Source organism: Tamandua tetradactyla, chromosome 10, assembly GCF_023851605.1.
Source record: "Tamandua tetradactyla isolate mTamTet1 chromosome 10, mTamTet1.pri, whole genome shotgun sequence".
NCBI lineage: Eukaryota > Metazoa > Chordata > Mammalia > Pilosa > Myrmecophagidae > Tamandua > Tamandua tetradactyla.
The window spans coordinates 39130613-39147720 of NC_135336.1; positions in this window are offsets into that span (position 1 = coordinate 39130613).

The following is a 17108-nucleotide window of genomic DNA, read 5'->3' on the forward strand; positions in this document are numbered from 1 at the left end:
CAGCCCAGGACCTGAGTTTCACCATTCCTAACAGACTACAGTCCCAGAAGCACTGGTTTAATGAATTATTAACTGTCTTGAGAAAAAGTAAGACAAACTCGCAGTTGCTTCTCCCTTAATGGAATTAGTGAATGTCTGCCTCAGGATTTACTTCCAGCCACTGACAGCAATGTTCGAGACATGTAAGTGGGGGAAGAAAATCCTGACTTAAGTAAGTAATAATGACACATTGGAGTTTCTTTCTATTTACTCCTCCTTATGCTAAAGCAGTTAGATAACTGCAGAACAGAAGAAGTAGGTAGGTACCTGACTTTGCGAAATAGTACTATTTCATTTGCAGAAGATGGATAAAGATCAGCACTGAGAACTGCTGAAAATGAGACAGATCTCTTCTCTGGGCTCTTATATTTTTGGGCAAACTGTCATGAGGGATTACTCACTGGGAAGTCATCAGATTATGGCATTGCAGGAATCAGGAGAAATCTGCACAGGCATCTCTTTGCTGCATCTTTTCTGGGTCACACTCCTGCCCAGCAATGAAATCACTCAAGGATTGATGTGCAGTTGCACATGCATCCGTGCTCACACACTGCTATGGGTAAATACCATTACCCTGTATCATTTCTTTTCTACTCAGAGAAGCTGTCTTTGTAGCCCAGGAAATCCAGGGCTTGCAACCATGGCCTGTGCCATGGATGTGGGACCTCATTTTTCCAAACAGCTATGGATGACAATACAGAATAAGAAGCGGAGTCAGAGGACGTGTGTCTCACTGTCCACTGCCAGAGCTCTGGAGACAGGCTGTTAATCACTCCAACCACATCTACCAGGGCTCTTCTCATTTGGTCATGGCTCATAGTCACAGAGGCAAAGAGAGGATCTCCTGATTAATCAAAGCCAACAGTTCTATGATAAGGATGACACAGGTGAATGGGGTACAAGAGTGTAGAGTCTTAGCCAAGTGCCCACACTATTTAAAAAGTGGGTAGAAAGTTCAGTGGTAGAATGCTCGTCTTACATGCAGGAGATCCAGGTTCAATTCCCAGACCATACACTGCCACCTGCCACCCACCACCCACCCCCCAAAAAATGGGCAGAAAGAAAGGGAAGGTAATGTCTACTGGCTGCCAACCATGTGTCAGACACTATTAATTGTAGTCACATGCTCTCTCTATTTCACACTTTCTTTCTCTATATTTCTATCTTTATCTCTACTTCTATCTCTATCTTTATAATCTCATTAAACTTCCACCATAGTATTATCTTGTTTTCAGATGAGTAGACCTAAGCTCAGAGAGGTTAAGAAATTTGTCCAAGGTCACACAGTAAATACTAAAGCCAGTATTGGAACTTGGGTCTAGAATAGCAACAAAAGGAGTGAAAATAGAGAGGAAGATAACTACTAGGGAACTGTGTCAAGGAGCACAGAAAAGATGAAAAGGGAAAGAAGGAAAGACAGGTAGGAAAGAATAGAATAAAAAGGGAAGAAGGCTGGGAACAGAATTCTAGAAACCAGCCTTCCTTACCAGAATATCCCTGTGCTGGATCCCAGCTTTGCCACTTACAAGATGGCTGACTTGGTATAAATCATACAAGCACACTTTCTTAATCTGCAAAATGAGGGTATGAATAGCCAATCAACTGCTTCACTGATTTGTTTAGACAATCAAATAAAATTCTATGTGGGAAGGTCTACACAAAATTTGAAGTGAGGAGTAATTGATAGCCATTAAAAATTATGTTTAGAGGCTGTCATGGTCAGGTTCATGTGTCAACTTGGCCAAGTGGTGGTACCTGTTTGTCTGGTTGGGAAAGTGCTGACCTGTCTGTTGCAATGAGGACACTTCATAGAATTAAATCATGATCACATCAGCTGCATCCACAGCTATTCCATTTGTAATCAGCCAAGGGGTGTGTCTTTTGCAATGAGTGATGCTTAATCTTATCAGTGGAAGCCTTTTAAGGAAGATTCAGAAGAGACAGTCTCTCTTCCTGCTTCAGCCAGTGATCCTCTCCTGTGGAGTTTGTGCAGACCCTCCATCAGAATCGTCAGCTTCACAACCTGCCCTGTGGATTTGGGGCTCTGCATTCCCATGGTTACATGAGACACTTGCATAAATTTTATATCTACAGATATTTCCTGCTGATTCTGTTTCTCTAGAGAACTTAAGCCAATACAACTTGGTACCAGGAGTGGTTCTTAAGAAACAGAATCTTAAAAATGGGTTTTTATGAATGTTTTTCTACTGTGACTAGACTCAAAGGCACTAAAGACTCTGATTCCCTTAATCAGAATGACTCTCCCAATCCATGGAGTGAGTTTGCTAAAGAGATAGTCAAAATATCACCATTCGATTCTCGTAATGCTTCGCTTATACAAAGCCAGGCTCTGAGGGATGATGTTTTTGACACCTTTACAGAGCTTTGTTGAAATAAGAGGTATAGAGATGTTGGCTGGCTGTTGTCAGATACACTGTATACATTAATAAGTGAAAGGGATGGGCTAAAGACTTCAAACAAGAAGCTTAGGTGCCCTCTGACAGATGTAGAAGTTTCTATGAGTATCATGAAGGAAAATCTTACTTCCTGTACCTGTAGACTTGAAATCTCTGAAAATCAGACTCAGAATCTTATTATTAGAGTAACAACTTTACAATGTAAACTGAAATCTCAATGTTGCATGGTGTCTGCCATTAAAGTGAGGGCATTGATTGGAAAGGAGTGGGACCCTGGAAAATGGGATGGTGACATATAAATTGATAATGATGTCAGGGGTGAGGTTGAAACCCTAGGTCATGCTGAGTTTTCTCTAAATAACCCTGTAATAGTCTGCCCTGAGGACATACCCACCCCACCTCCAGCCTTCCTTGAGGAGTTGGCCACCCAACCTCCTCCTGAAGGGGTTAGCCCTAGAATGATTAAACCTATTTCACCAGATGAAACTGCAAATGAATACCCTGAAGCAAATGGCTTGGAAGATATTTCTAATTCTTTTCATGACCCACCCCCACCACCCCTCATTTCTTCCAGACCTATAACTAAAGTCCCAACAGGCCCCTAAAGGTGAGGTACAAAGTATCACACATGAGGAGGTACATTATACTCCAAAAGAACTGTGTGAGTTTTCCAATTTATATAGACAGAAATCAGGGGAATATGTATGGCAATGGATTTTAAGGGTGTGGGATAATGGTGGGAGGAATATAAGGCTGGATCAGGCTGAATTTACTGATATGGGCCCACTAAGCAGAGATTCTGCATTCAATGTTATAGCTTGAGGGGTTAGAAAAGGTATTAACAGTTTGTTTGGATGGTTGGTTGTAACATGGATCAAAAGGTGGCCAACATCACCTGAGGTTGAAATGCCAGAACTGTCCTGGTATAATGTAGATGAGGGGATCCAGAGGCTTAGAGAGATTGGAGTGTTAGAGTGGCTTTATCATGCAAAGCCTGCTCTTACACCCCAGGAATGTCCTGAGGATGCATCTTTTACCAGAACAGTGAGAACTAAATTTGTAAGACTAGCACCATCATCCCTGAAGAGCTCTGTAGTTGCACTTCTCTGTAGGTCAGATATTACTGTAGGAACTGCTGTCACTGAGCTGGAATCCTTAAACACAATGGGGATGATGGGATCCCAGGTTGGCAGAAGCCAGGTGGCAGCACCTAATCTCCAAAGATAGGGTAGAAGTGGCTATTATAATAGACAGCAAACTCAAAGCAGGAGTCAAAATTGTATGACTTGCAGAGATTTGTGGCATTGGCTAGTAAATCATGGGGTACCTAGAAATATAATAGATGGGCAGTCTACTAAATTCTTGTTCAAGCTGAATAAACAAAAGAGTTCTAGGTCAAGTGAACAGAAGTCTAACCTGAATTACAGAAACACAGTCACAGCCCCTTAATCAATTTCCAGACTGGAGACAGTTTACAGACCCAGAGCCTCTTGAACGAAGGGGAGGCCAGGTCCCTTTGGGGGAGGACCCTGTTACACTGCCACACATTTATACTGTTAATCTTCCTCCAAGCCTTCCCCAAGGAGACTGATGGCCCTTCACCAGGGTAACTGTGCATTGGGGAAAAGGAAATGATCAGATATTTCGGGGATTATTAGAAACTGGTTCAGAAATGACATTAATCCTAGGGGATCTAAAACATCACTCTGGTCCACCAGTCAGAGTGGCAGCTTATGGAGCCCAGATGTTAAATGGAGTTCTAGCTCAGGTCTGTCTCACAATGGGTCCAGTGGCCCCCCAGACCCATTCTGTAGCTAATTCCCCAGTTCCAGAATGTATAATTGACATAGACATACTGAGCAACTGGCAGAATCCCCACCTTGACTCTCTAACTCGTGCAGTGAGGGCTATTATGGTGGGAAAGGCCAAGTAGAAGCCACTAGAACTGCCCCTCCTAGCAAAATAATAAATTGGAAGCAATGCCGGATTCCTGGGGAGATTGCAAAGATTACTGCCATTCTTAAGGACTTGAAGGATGCAGGGGTGGTGATTCTTACCACATCCCCATTCAACTCTCCCATTTGGCCTGTGCAGAAAACAGATGGGTCTTGGAGGACCACAGTGGATTATTGTAAGCTCATCCATGTGGTAACTCCAATTGCAGCTGCGGTTCCAGATGTGGTATCATTGCTTGAGCAAATCAATACATTCCCTGGTACGTGGCATGCAGCTATTGATCTGGCAAGTGCTTTTTTCCCAATAGCTTTAGTAAGGACCACCAGAAATAGTTTGCTTTCAGCTGGCAAGGTCAGCAATATACTTTCACTGTCTTATCTCAAGGGTATAACAACTCTCCATCCCTATGTCATAATCTCATCCGCAAGGACGTTGCTCATTTCTCCCTCCCACAAGACATCACACTGGTCCATTATATTGATGATATCATGTTGATTGGACCTAGTGAACAAGAAGTAGCAACTACTATAGACATACTGGTAAGGCATTTGCGTGTCAGAGGATGGGAGATAAATCCAACAAAAATACAGGGGCCTTCCACCTCAGTGAAATTTCTAGGTGTCCAGTGGTGTGGGGCATGTCGAGATATTCCTTCTAAGGTGAAAGATAAGTTGCTGCATCTGGCTCCTCCTATGACCAAAAAAGAGGCAAAATTTATAAAAGTGTCACACACAAACCATGGGAACGCAGAGTCCAAAATCTGCAGGGCAGGCTGTGAAGCCAAAAATTCCAATGGAGCGTCTGGATGAACTCCACAGGATAGGCTTGCTGGCTGAAGCAGGAAGGGAGCCAAAACTACCATTTGTGGGCTTACAGAATACCTTATCCATCATCATGGTATTCAATACAGCATTGCTTTTGATCAAGGAGCACACTTCACAGCAAATGAAGTGTGGGAATGGGCACATGCTCATGGAATTCTCTGGCCTTACCATGTTCCCCATCATCCAGAAGCAGCTGGATTGATAGAATGGTGGAATGGCCTTTTGAAAACTCAGTTACGGTGCCAACTAGGTGGCAATACCTTGAAAGGCTGGGGTAATGTTCCCCAGGAAGCTGTATATGCTCTGAATCAGTGTCCGCTGTATGGTGCTGTTTCTCCCATAGCCAGAATCCATGGGTCCAGGAAACAAGGGGTGGAAGTGGCAATGGCACCATTCACTATTACCCCTAGTGATCCGCTAGGAAAATTTTTGCTTCCTATCCCTGCAACCCTGAACTCTGCTGGTCTACAGGTTTTAGTTCCAAAAGGGGGGGGGTGCTTCCACCAGGAGAAACAACAATGATTCCATTGAACTGGAATCTAAGACTGCCACCTGGTCATTTTGGGCTACTCATGCCCCTGGATCAACAAGCCAAGAAGGGGATTGCATTATTGTCTGGGGTGATTGACCCTGACTATCAGGGGGAAATAAGACTGCAATTACACAATGGAGGTAAAGAAGAATTTTCTAGGAATATAGGAGATCCCCTAGGGCGTCTTTTAGTACTACCATGCCCTGTGATTAAAATAAATGGAAAACTGCAACAACCCAATCCAGGCAGGACTACCAATGGCTCTGAAACTTCAGGAATGAAGGTTTGGGTCACCCCACCAGGCAAAGAACCATGGCCAGCTGAAGTGCTTGCTGAAGGTAAAGGGAAAATGGAATGGGTAGTGGAAGAAGGTAGTAATAAATATGAACTATGACCATGTAATCAATTACAGAAATGGGGACTGTAATGCTGTTTTGTTCATGTTATACTATTTAAGTTGTAAGATATCAAGTTTATGAATGAATATTACCCAAGGACTTGCACCCTATTCTGAAGAGATTCAATGTGTTTCCAGTTATATGCAGGACAGTTGAGTAGTATTAGGTGAAAGGAAAAAATGTGTGTTTTATTGTTTTTATTTAGAAATTAGGCATGGTTTAAGGTGATATGTATAGCTGCCAAGTTGACAAGGGGTGGACTGTCATGGTCAGGTTCATGTGTCAACTTGGCCTAGTGGTGGTACCTGTTTGTCTGGTTGAGCAAGTGCTGGCCTGTCTGATGCGATGAGGACATTTCATAGAATTAAATCATGATCACATCAGCTGCATCTGCAACTGATTCCATTTGTAATCAGCCAAGGGGCATGTCTTCCGCAATGAGTGATGCTTAATCTGGTCACTGGAAACCTTTTAAGGAGGATTCAGAAGAGACAGTCTCTCTTCCTGCTTTGGCCAGCAAGCCTCTCCTGTGGAGTTCATCCAGACCCTCCATCGAAATTTTTGGCTTCACAGTCTGCCCTGCCGATTTTGGACTCTGCGTTCCCACAGTTATAAATTTTATATCTACAGGTATTTCCTGCTGTTTCTCTAGAGAACCTAATCTAATACAGAGGCATTCTATCTACATTGACCATGTGGACAGATCAGAATCAACAAGCCAGATCTCTAGTATGAAGTGAATGAGAACCAAGTGTTGAGTGGAGCCAGGAGGGGCTTCAAATCTGAAGCCAGAGTCCCTGTGAGAGCCCTGCAAGGCTTGTTTGTCGTCAAACTCACCCATGTAGGCATAGGTGAGCCTCCTGTTTCCAACCAGTTGCTCCAGGAGGAGAGATCAGACAGCTGAGCCTACCCAGTCATGTTTCCACTGAGATTTCACCTGGCAGAAACGCCTCCCAAATCCTGAACGCAAATCAAGAGAAAGCACTTCCTTTCTTCCTGGGCCAGGAGAATAATATCATCAAGCTGTCCAACACTTGTGTTTATGCTATTATAAATGACAGCCTGGGAAGAGTAAAATGTGAAGATTTGCACCTGCTTCCTGAGGGGGTGCAGGAGATCCGGGAGGTTGGAAACAAGGTTTGATTGTGGGGCTCCATGACGTGAAGCAATTCAGAAACTGAGGGAAGGAATAATGAAGAAGTTTTTTGTTTTGTATTTTTTTAAACTTTTTTTATTGTATAGTATAACATATTTACAAAGCAAAGAAGGAAAAAAAGCAATAGTTTTCAAAGCATTCTTCAACAAGTGGTTATGGGACAGATAATGAAGAAGTTTTTTAGCAAAATAAAGTCCAGAGAGAAATAAGTTAATTAGAGAAGCTTATCTTCTGTTTTCATCCAGGGTGGAGTGCCAGAAAGGAGAAAGGCTCATTCAGTTCATATCTTTGAAGTGAGACCAGAGTAGGAGTTTCTGACCCCTGAGGCCAGGGAGCTACTGGGAGTGTTTTCTAGCCTGACTTGAAAGTAATGTTGCCAAATTTCAGTGAACAGCAGACCGGCATTTGTAAAGACCTTGCTGTTTAGTGTGCGCCTTGAGGTTTCTGATTTAATTTCCAGTTTCCTGAAGATCCTGGGGAAGGGAGATGCTGGAAAAGAGAAGGAGAAAGGCCCAGATCCAAGAACGGGCTCCTGGGAGGAGGAAAGCAGAAACCCTCTGCACACTGCGGTAATGGAAACACGTGCCATAGACAACTCCAGAGCACGAAGACTTTCTTTTCAGGTCCACGGCTGGGTCCATTTTTTCAGAGCCAGGGAGGCAGTGAGAAACTACCAGCACCCACTCTGCGCAGAGGACAGGAGTTTCTCAGAGGGAGGGAGACTTCACAGTGTATTGCTATCGACAGAGGTGCTGGCTGAATACAGGAGCTGGAAAGAGGCCAGTGAAACACCCTGAGGATAAAGACATTAAAACGTAAAGCCTTTGGTTTATACACAGGATCTCCTCGAACCCGAGTGACCATGTGAGTTGGAGATTAAAGCTCAGACAGTGAACTACAAAAGGAGTCGGTCAAGACTTGGGGCGAATTCCCGCTTCACCACTGAGTTCCTGCCCCACCGGTCATCCCTAACTACAGTTTCCTCATCTGTAACATGGGATTTATTCAACCTATCTTGAGCCTTTGTTGATGCAAAGCTTAAAACAGTTGGCTCATAGAGCCCTTGGCTTCTAGAAGGGACCGGGTAAACGGCTACTGTTATTATTGCCCAAGATCGTAGACTTGGTAAGACAGGCCTGAAAGCCTTTGGAAGCTGGATCCTTCCAGAGCCGGAGGCTGTCTTGTTGTGCAGGGATCAGACTGTGTGGGAAGGTTTTCATGTCAAATCCCACACAACTCTAGGATTTGTGGAATGCTGCCTGTGAAACTCAACACTTATCCTGCTATGCTCTCTCCTGAATCACAAGGGCTGGAAACCTGTAAACTCCATGTCTCAGACACCCCTGCCCACAGGGTTCCAGCTTAGATTCTGCCTGGAGAAGACATTCAGGAGTGGAGGGAAGGGGGGTGATCCTTTTTCTGGCCCCTGCCTGGGAGGCAGCAGTCTAATGCCAAGTCTTGTGGCGGCAGCTATGGCAGCCGTGGGACCCTCTAGGGCAGCAGCTTCCTCTAAGGATCCTGAGGCAGCTGAGGAGGCACAGGGGTGCAGACTCCCGTGGGTTCAGAGGCAAGGGGTTCCGATAGGGCCGGAGGGGCTGACTGCAATGCTTCATCTCTGGGTCTCACCACATCCCCTTTTTTTCCTCCCTTCCTTCCAACTTCACTTCCTAAATGTGGAAACTTCACACTGTATATTAAAACCTTCTTGGCTTGAAACACCTAGAGGGACCTCTGTTTTCCCAACTGAATCCATAGCCAGTATATCAGTCCTCTGCAGAGGCAGGTGCCTAGAGAAAGAGATTTTAGGGGTCCCCAGAGGGCCATCTATATCAGAAAACAGTCTTATATTTTCAAATAAATTTGAGCTTAAAATGAAAATGCAAGAAGGAAAGCTATCATATTGAATCAAATACCTATAGGATGGCATTGATTGTATCAAATCCTGTCCTTAGAGAGAGTTTTGTAAATGGAGAAGAGGGAAAAGAGCGCAAAAAGCACTGGGCCAGTGAGAAGAAACTGGGATGAGACAGGCAAAGACAGAGAATCCCTCAGAGTGAGGAAAAAGTATCGGTGGGGAAAATTATGGTTTTGCCCAGGCAAAGCTGACTATAAACTTGACTTTTTACAAGAATTAAAAGGATAATCAAGAGGCTTTATGTTAAGTCTCTAGGAAGAAAAATAATGTGACCCTCCAAAGGGCTTTAGTAAGCATAAAAACTTTTTGGAAAGAAAGTGTGATATCAAAGTTTATTGCAGATAAATGCAGAATGGGAATTCTCTGTGTAGTCAAATAAAATCATCAGAAAGCAGATTCCCATATAAATTCAAACAAGTTGTGAAATAAGATGCATAAAAAGTACATCAAATGCTATTGCAGGATGGCTAAAACCCCATAAAAGTAAAAGATCTTTTGGAATTCAAATTGTGATTTATATGTGTCTTGGTTTCAGATGATGGGAAGCTGCATTTTAGGTTCACAGGATCGGGAGGAACGACAAGTGGGATGGGGAGAGTGAATTAGTGAAGAGAGTAAGAAGAACTGCTTACTAGCTGCCCTCTTTTGTATCACATTTCATGCTCACACAAGTGAGGCTTGGGACTGTGCAGGAGAGAGGGCTCGCTGGGGTAAGTGAGGAGGAGGCTCGCCTGTTCATGCTTTCCAAGGGCATTTGTCTGAAATGGTTGAGTGGAAAGGACTCTGTTTTCAAACCTAGACACAAAAGAGACCTTATTTGCTTTCATTATTTCCTTTCCTTTCCCTACTCATATTTTGCTCTAAAGTGTGTGCAAATTATTCAAGCAGCTGGGACCTGATTTACCACCATTCTCAGTAGCTTTTATAAAACTTGGTGCCATTCTTAAAAGAATAGCAATCAAGTTAATTAATCACTAAATTAATTAGGATATATATTACATCAAATATCTATCTCAATGTTTTTGGCAAAAAAAAAAAACAGTAATGCTCACAGAGAGGATGACACATAGCAGAGGCTCAATGTGGATGAATGAACAGGTGGATGAATGAACACTTAAAAATTGTAGCTGTCATTATTTCTTCCTTGAACTATTACAGCTGCTTTCCAATTCCAGTTGCTCTGCCTGCATTCCATCTAGTCACTCATATACTTGGGAGTCACCTTTAACTCCTCCTTGCTCATCCTCTTTTACCAATCAATCTTCAAGGGCAGTTGTATCACTCTCCAATTAAATCTAAACCATTTCTCTTTTGCTCTATGCTCCCTGTCTCAGCTTAGTTTAGGCCTCGATCAACTACCTCCTGAATTATTTTAATAGCTTCCTAACTTTTCCAACAATTCCTCTACACTTTAAAACAGTGGCTAAAATTCCAACACATTGGTTTTCCTTTCCAAATCAAATGACATCAGGAATACCACTTTTAGAAATGTGTGTAAAAGAGACGATGGCATAAATAAATGAAGATTATGTGTACAATGATGTTCATTGCATCAAAATTTGTGATGCCAAAAGTTGGAAACCAATCAAATATCTATACAGGAACAATCAAATAAATTGCTTATCTGTAAAAGTAAATAGTACATAGCTATTATAAAAAATTAGGTATAACTGCATGAACTGACATGGCAAGATATCTGTGACATAGTGTTATATTTAAAAGAAAAATTGCAGACAGGCACACAGACCCACAGCACGTCTGACTGCTGTCCTTTAAAAGGCCTACTTACAAAGTTGGCACTAGGCTGGCATCTGGGAACTTGGATTTCAAGAAGATTCCACCATTCCCTGATAAGAGTCACTCACTGTGACCAAACTCTCTGTGCAGACCATATGAATGGTGCCCAATGCCTGCTTTCCATCTCAGCATCTGGAATTTTGGTACATGTCAGGCAGAGGATGCCTACGTGACCAGCCCCAGTAGAAACCCTGGGTATTGAGTTTCTAATGACCATCTCTGGCAGACAACATTTCACATGTGTTGTCACAGCTTATTGATGGGGGGATTAAATGCATCCTGTGTGACCCCAGTAGGACTGAAACTTTGGAAGCTTGCATCTGTTTTCCTTTGGACTCTGCCCCATTTATCTCTTAATTTTCCTAATTGTTCTCAATATCCTTTCACTATAATAAATCTGAGCCCTGAATACAACTGTATGCTGAGTCACATAAGTCCTCCTAGCAAATCATTGAACCTGGGCGTGGTCTTGGGGGCCCAGACACATGAAAACATAGCTGTATTTACATGCGCATAGAGAAAAGTTTAGAAACGTTGAGAGTTTTTACTTCTCAGTAGTGGTGGTCTGAAATTGTCAGAGGAGGGCATTTTACTATATTATGATTTTAAAGCTGTAGGATTGTGATCAATTTTTAATGTTGTGCATCTTCAGTGATTTATCGCTTTTTGATATAATGATTTTTTACATCTATATCCCCCATCACACATTGGTGTGTCCCTCAAGGGAGAGGGTTTTGTCTCACTTATTGGAATATCTCCAGTGACCCTCATTGGGTCTGGCACTTGGCAGCTGACAGAAATGTTGATGCAAATTGAATTTGGAAGAATATTAGGTAGCTGGAAATAGAGATGATTTGGAAATAACCTGAAAAATTATATTTACACATAAGATTTCCTTTCCTTTCAAGTGTCAGATTTTTTATACCTTTGATTTCCCAGCTTACTTCAAATCCTCCCACATGTCACCCCATTTGTAAAAAAAATAGGAAAAAGGTAAATATAAGGAACAAAAGAAAAGAGGTGACTGAGAGTTGAGGATAGAAAAATACCTACAAGTTAACTTTCCTCTTTCTTCAGCTCAGCCAAAGGCAAGCAGCTGGGCCTTTCATTTGACAAAGTTTGTCGTATAAAGGCCAGTATGTCTTCTTTCTTTAGCAGCATGACTGCTAATATCCAAATGCATGCGGTAGGTAGGACATGAAACAAATGTGGAAACCTTTTAAATTTTCTTCCTTTTGAATGTACACTTTTATAAGACTGATTAAATATATAACTGTAGGGTACCAGTATGTGAAGAGAAGCTAAGTCAAGTATTTGTTTATTCATCACCTCAAGCTATACTATTATAAAACTGTTGGCTTTTTACATCAGCTGGTACATAAATGTCAAACCATTACAGATTCAAATTCTGGTACCAAACTCTGAAGGTTTGTCAGAGCATAGATTTTGAGGAGATGTAAGTAATTAAAAAGACATATACAGGAATACTCAACTGAGTAACAGGTGGGTTGAGTCTAAAACACATTGAATTTGAAACTTTTTTTAACTTGAAGCCTATATTCCAAGCTGGCACTGATCCAGCATTTCTTCAATCTCTTCTTGCTTAATCATAGGAAAACTATGTATTATATAGACAGACACAAATTGAGATGGCACAGAAATGTATACTTCACATGTCTATTTGAAATTTTTATCTCCATGTTGCAGCCAATCTGAAATATCCCCACTTGAAGATGAGTACATTTAAACAGTCAAGCTGGACCTATCCAGGTTCCGAGGATAATTTAGAGGTATTCAAAGCCATAATTTAAAAACCATTAAATTCCTCTCTGACTACCGCTATGGGCTTCCAGCCATATCCTTGAATTGGTTTTTATGCTGGTGAAAGATCAGAACCTGTTTTGCATGCTGAAAGTGCTATTAGAAGGTGAATCTATCTACTCTGGTTACAGAAAGTCAGAGTTCACTTGACATTTTCATTACTAATAACCATTTTTCAAAGTAAATTTATACTTCATTTGGTTCTCAGAGGTCCTAAATGGTTGTCAGAATTTGCCCAGGGTTCATCTGGCTATTATTCCCTTGAGCTATTCTTGTTAATGAGTGGATAGATTTCTTCCGTGTGCCATAATATCTAAACCACATATGGCCAAATACAAAGTACATCTGGGGTGTGTGTGTGTGTGTGTAATTGTATCATGTCTCAATGGACAGGTACCTTCTCATAAAAACAAAAAAAGGAAATCTGTGCATGCAAATTTTGATCAATTTACTCCTGTATTTTACTCATAGATTTAACTGGATGATGAGAAACAAAGTATGAAGACAAATATCTGAATTTAGAATTCAGTTCAATGCAGTCATTTGAGTAAAACCCAATAGATAGTGGGTCATGTATGTACTTGAGGGACGAATGTTCCAGACAGAGAAAATATCAAGAGCAAAGGCCCTGAGGCTAGAGTGGAATGAACCAAGGGAGAGTAGTAGGAGAGAAATTGAGAGGCTTGCAGGACTTTGTAGCCATAGCAAAGACTTTGGCATGAGGTGGAAGGTCATTAGAGGGAGGGTTTTAGCAGAGGCGTTTCATAATCAATTTGCTGTGTCAGTTAGACCACAGAACAGCAAAAGTGCAAAAAGGAGATATGAAGAGCTATTAAAAGAGCTGATGGATAAGGGAGGGGGTAATGGAAATGTTGTGAAAGCACTTAATTCTGGATGTGTTTTGAATGCAGAACCCTAGAATTTGCTAACTGATGGGGTATGGGGTAGAAGAGAAGGTGAGAAGTTAAGAGCAACACTAAGGTTTCGGTTATAAGCAACTGGAAGAGTGAAGCTGGCATTACTTAGTCATCTTCATCTAATTTCTTCTTTCTATAAACTTTTCAGCCACTGATTTTCACGGAGTTATAAGATACAGCCTCAGTGAATCAAAGGCCATTGTCCCTCAGCCACAGGGCATTGCAAAACTGTGTCTGGGATTGGCTCTAATGCACATCCAAATCCCACTCAATCTGATCCAGGTACACTTGGACACTAGAGTCACAGAGGAAGGAGAACGGGGACTGCAGCCCATTTATTTGCATCCCCCAGAAAAGAACTTTCCCTGTGGGAAAAGAGAGTCATCAGACCAAGGACAGTCAGTCTTTAGCAATAAAAAGGGAGGAAACTTTCAAAATCAGTACCTGCAGTGTTTGACCTCTAGGTTAATTCCAGCCCAGATTCCCCATTCACTTCTGTCTGGGTCCAGGCAGAGAAAAGAATGTAAAAACACCAGAAAGAGCAGTTTCACTAATCTTCATAGCGCTCCTGAACTGAGCGTTACTACCCAGTTGGGCCCCACCTATTATCCTGTGCCCACTCCTCCCCATCACCCCACAGGGGTTGCTGTTACACACTGAGATGCACAGGACTCAAGAAGAAGAAAAACCAGTTCGACAGCATTCTGTCATGAGTCCAGGACACCCTGGCAACCCCCGCATGGTGGAATCACGCCTGGGACAGAGCGCCCATATGCAAGGTGGGAACTGCCAATGGAACACAGACTGTAGATGTCTTCGATTAGGTGGTGGACCTCTTAGGCAGGAAAGGGACTACCTGCCCTACTAAGTGAAAGACAAACTCTGCAAACTCACCAGGAATGAAGCAGGAGCAAAGGAATTCAGGCAAAGGCTTTATTTCATGGAGAAACAGATCCACCCAGGCAGTGTTTCAAGTGAGAAAGAAACAGCCACCCCAAGGTGGCAGGGGATAGGGTTTTTTATGGTTTGGGATTAGGAAATTTGGTGCAAGGATTAGGCAGGTTCTTATTGGCTAGTTTTCAGAACCAGGGCTAAATTAGGAGTTGGCAGCTTTCCATTGGTAAAATTTAAAATTTAAACCTTTCCTTAATTATGCAGGGTTGTAATGTTGGATGGTGGATTTGAGTATGGAGAGTTTACTGCAAGTATGCATCTGCCAGAGGGTAGAGGTTGAGTAATGGGAGGTTGTCCTAAAACGGCAACTGCTGGAGGGTGAAGCAGATGCAGGCTGTTGTGGATTGGGGTGGGAGAGGCTTTCTGAAATTTTTGCCAAGTGTTGGTCACGTCATAGGGGAAAAGTCCTGTCCTCATCATGGGGAAGGGGTCCCGTCCTCCAGGCCTAACACTAAGGTTGCCTTAGAGCCCACGAATTCCACTTGGACCTTGGAAGAGGACTGGCGGCCAGCCTCAGCAGGAAAGGACCCCAAAGTGGCCATTTTAGGGGCTTAATTTTGGGACGAAAGGAATATTGGAGATCTGTAACCGAGAAATCAGGATCTAAGGGATGATTTAATTACCGAACCATTATATAGATATTCCCTTTTGCTTTCTGGTATATTGGAGTAGAGAGTTGAATACTTGAAATCCCTAAACTATAATTTAGACTGCCCTGATATCTGAAATGATTGTAAAAGTCCTTATCTTGTGCCTTTGTGACTGTAAGAGCTGCTACTTCCTCTATCGGGTCATTTTCTTATAGGGCAAAGGCCCTAATGCTAATCAAGAATTTGAAATCAGCCCTTAAACTAATTTCAGTTCCTTACATTTGTAAATCATATTGGCTAGACTTTGCTATTGAGAGATAACTTGTCTTCCTTCTTAAGACTTTAGTATTGAAATGATAATGATAACACGGTCTCCTTCTCTACTTAGAGCTTGCCGTTTGAAATTGTAATGACCTCCTCTCCCCTTGCTAAAATCCATAAAAACCTTGAACTCCCTAGGATTTTGGGCCGCTAGACCATCTGTTGTCCTACTATGCACCCAGGAATCAACTCTTTCTCTCTTTGAAACCCCAATGAATCAGGAATTGGTTTTTGAGCGTATTGGGCAAAAGAATCCACTACCTTTGTCGGGTAACAGATCTATACCAAAAGGGTGGGAGTTTTCCAAAGATTCAAAAACTGAGCTGGCAGTGTATTTATCTCCTTCTTTTTTTAAAAAAATGTACTACAATTTAAGTGGGGATTAAGTTGCAAAGACACAGCAGCTACAAGTCAGGGTGAAAGGAAGAGGAGAAAGCAGGCTCAGGGCTCACTTAATCTCTGCTCTGGTCCTAGCTGCCAGGGGACACTAAACCCTCAGGGTTCACACCCTTGGTATAATATATGCCCTGAAACTTAGTAGGCAGGGTCCCTGCCCCACCCCCCTCACCTCCAGAGTTCCTCCACATGCCTTCAGGGTCCTAAAATATCTTTATGGCATAGAGGGATCTTTCTTCCACAAATTGGCAAGTATGGGGGCCGTGGGGGCAGTAAAACTGTGACCAGAACTCATCCACATGGAAGTGTGACTAAGGAATGGCTCCCTGCTGGGAGATTGGGGGAGGTGTGATGGTCAGAAGCATGGAAATTGGATTCAGCCAGTTTAAATGCCAACTCCTCTTCCTAGCTTCTAAACCTCAATTATTAGGCAAATTATTCAACGCAGAGCAGTGAATCGCAACCTTGACCGTGCATCAAGCTCACCTGGGAAAATTTTTTAAATTCCGCTACCTAGGGCTCATCCTAGACCAACCAATCAGAATCTGTGGGGACCGGACCAGTAATCAGTCTGTTTTTAAATCCATCCAGGTGATTCCAATGCACAGTCTCTGTTGAGAACAATTAGTTTTCAGGCTGCAGCCCAAGATAACTAAAATAATCTTGAGGGCCTGGGAATTAGCATTTTTAAAACCTCCTCAGGTGAGTGTGAAGTGCAGTTACAGCTGACAAGCAAAGACTCTCAGTAATGAGACGTTCATACCTAGCTCATTAGGTGGTTGCCAGGATTAAATGAGATAAAACAGGTAATGCCTGAAGCACAGTGCTTGGTCCACAATAAATACTTAATAAATGATGCTATTATTACTATTATTTAAATTATCATTATTGTTGCTGTAATGTTAGCTACCACTGTAAGAATAAAATTAGGTTTAGCTTTCACAGAAGATGGCACAGGGTGAGAGAAATGGAACTCACTAAACAAAGGACTGCAAAATGGCTCAGACTGCTGTTACAGGCAGGAGATGGCCTCTGGTGCAAACCTAGAATTGGTGCCAAATCCTTACATAGGTGA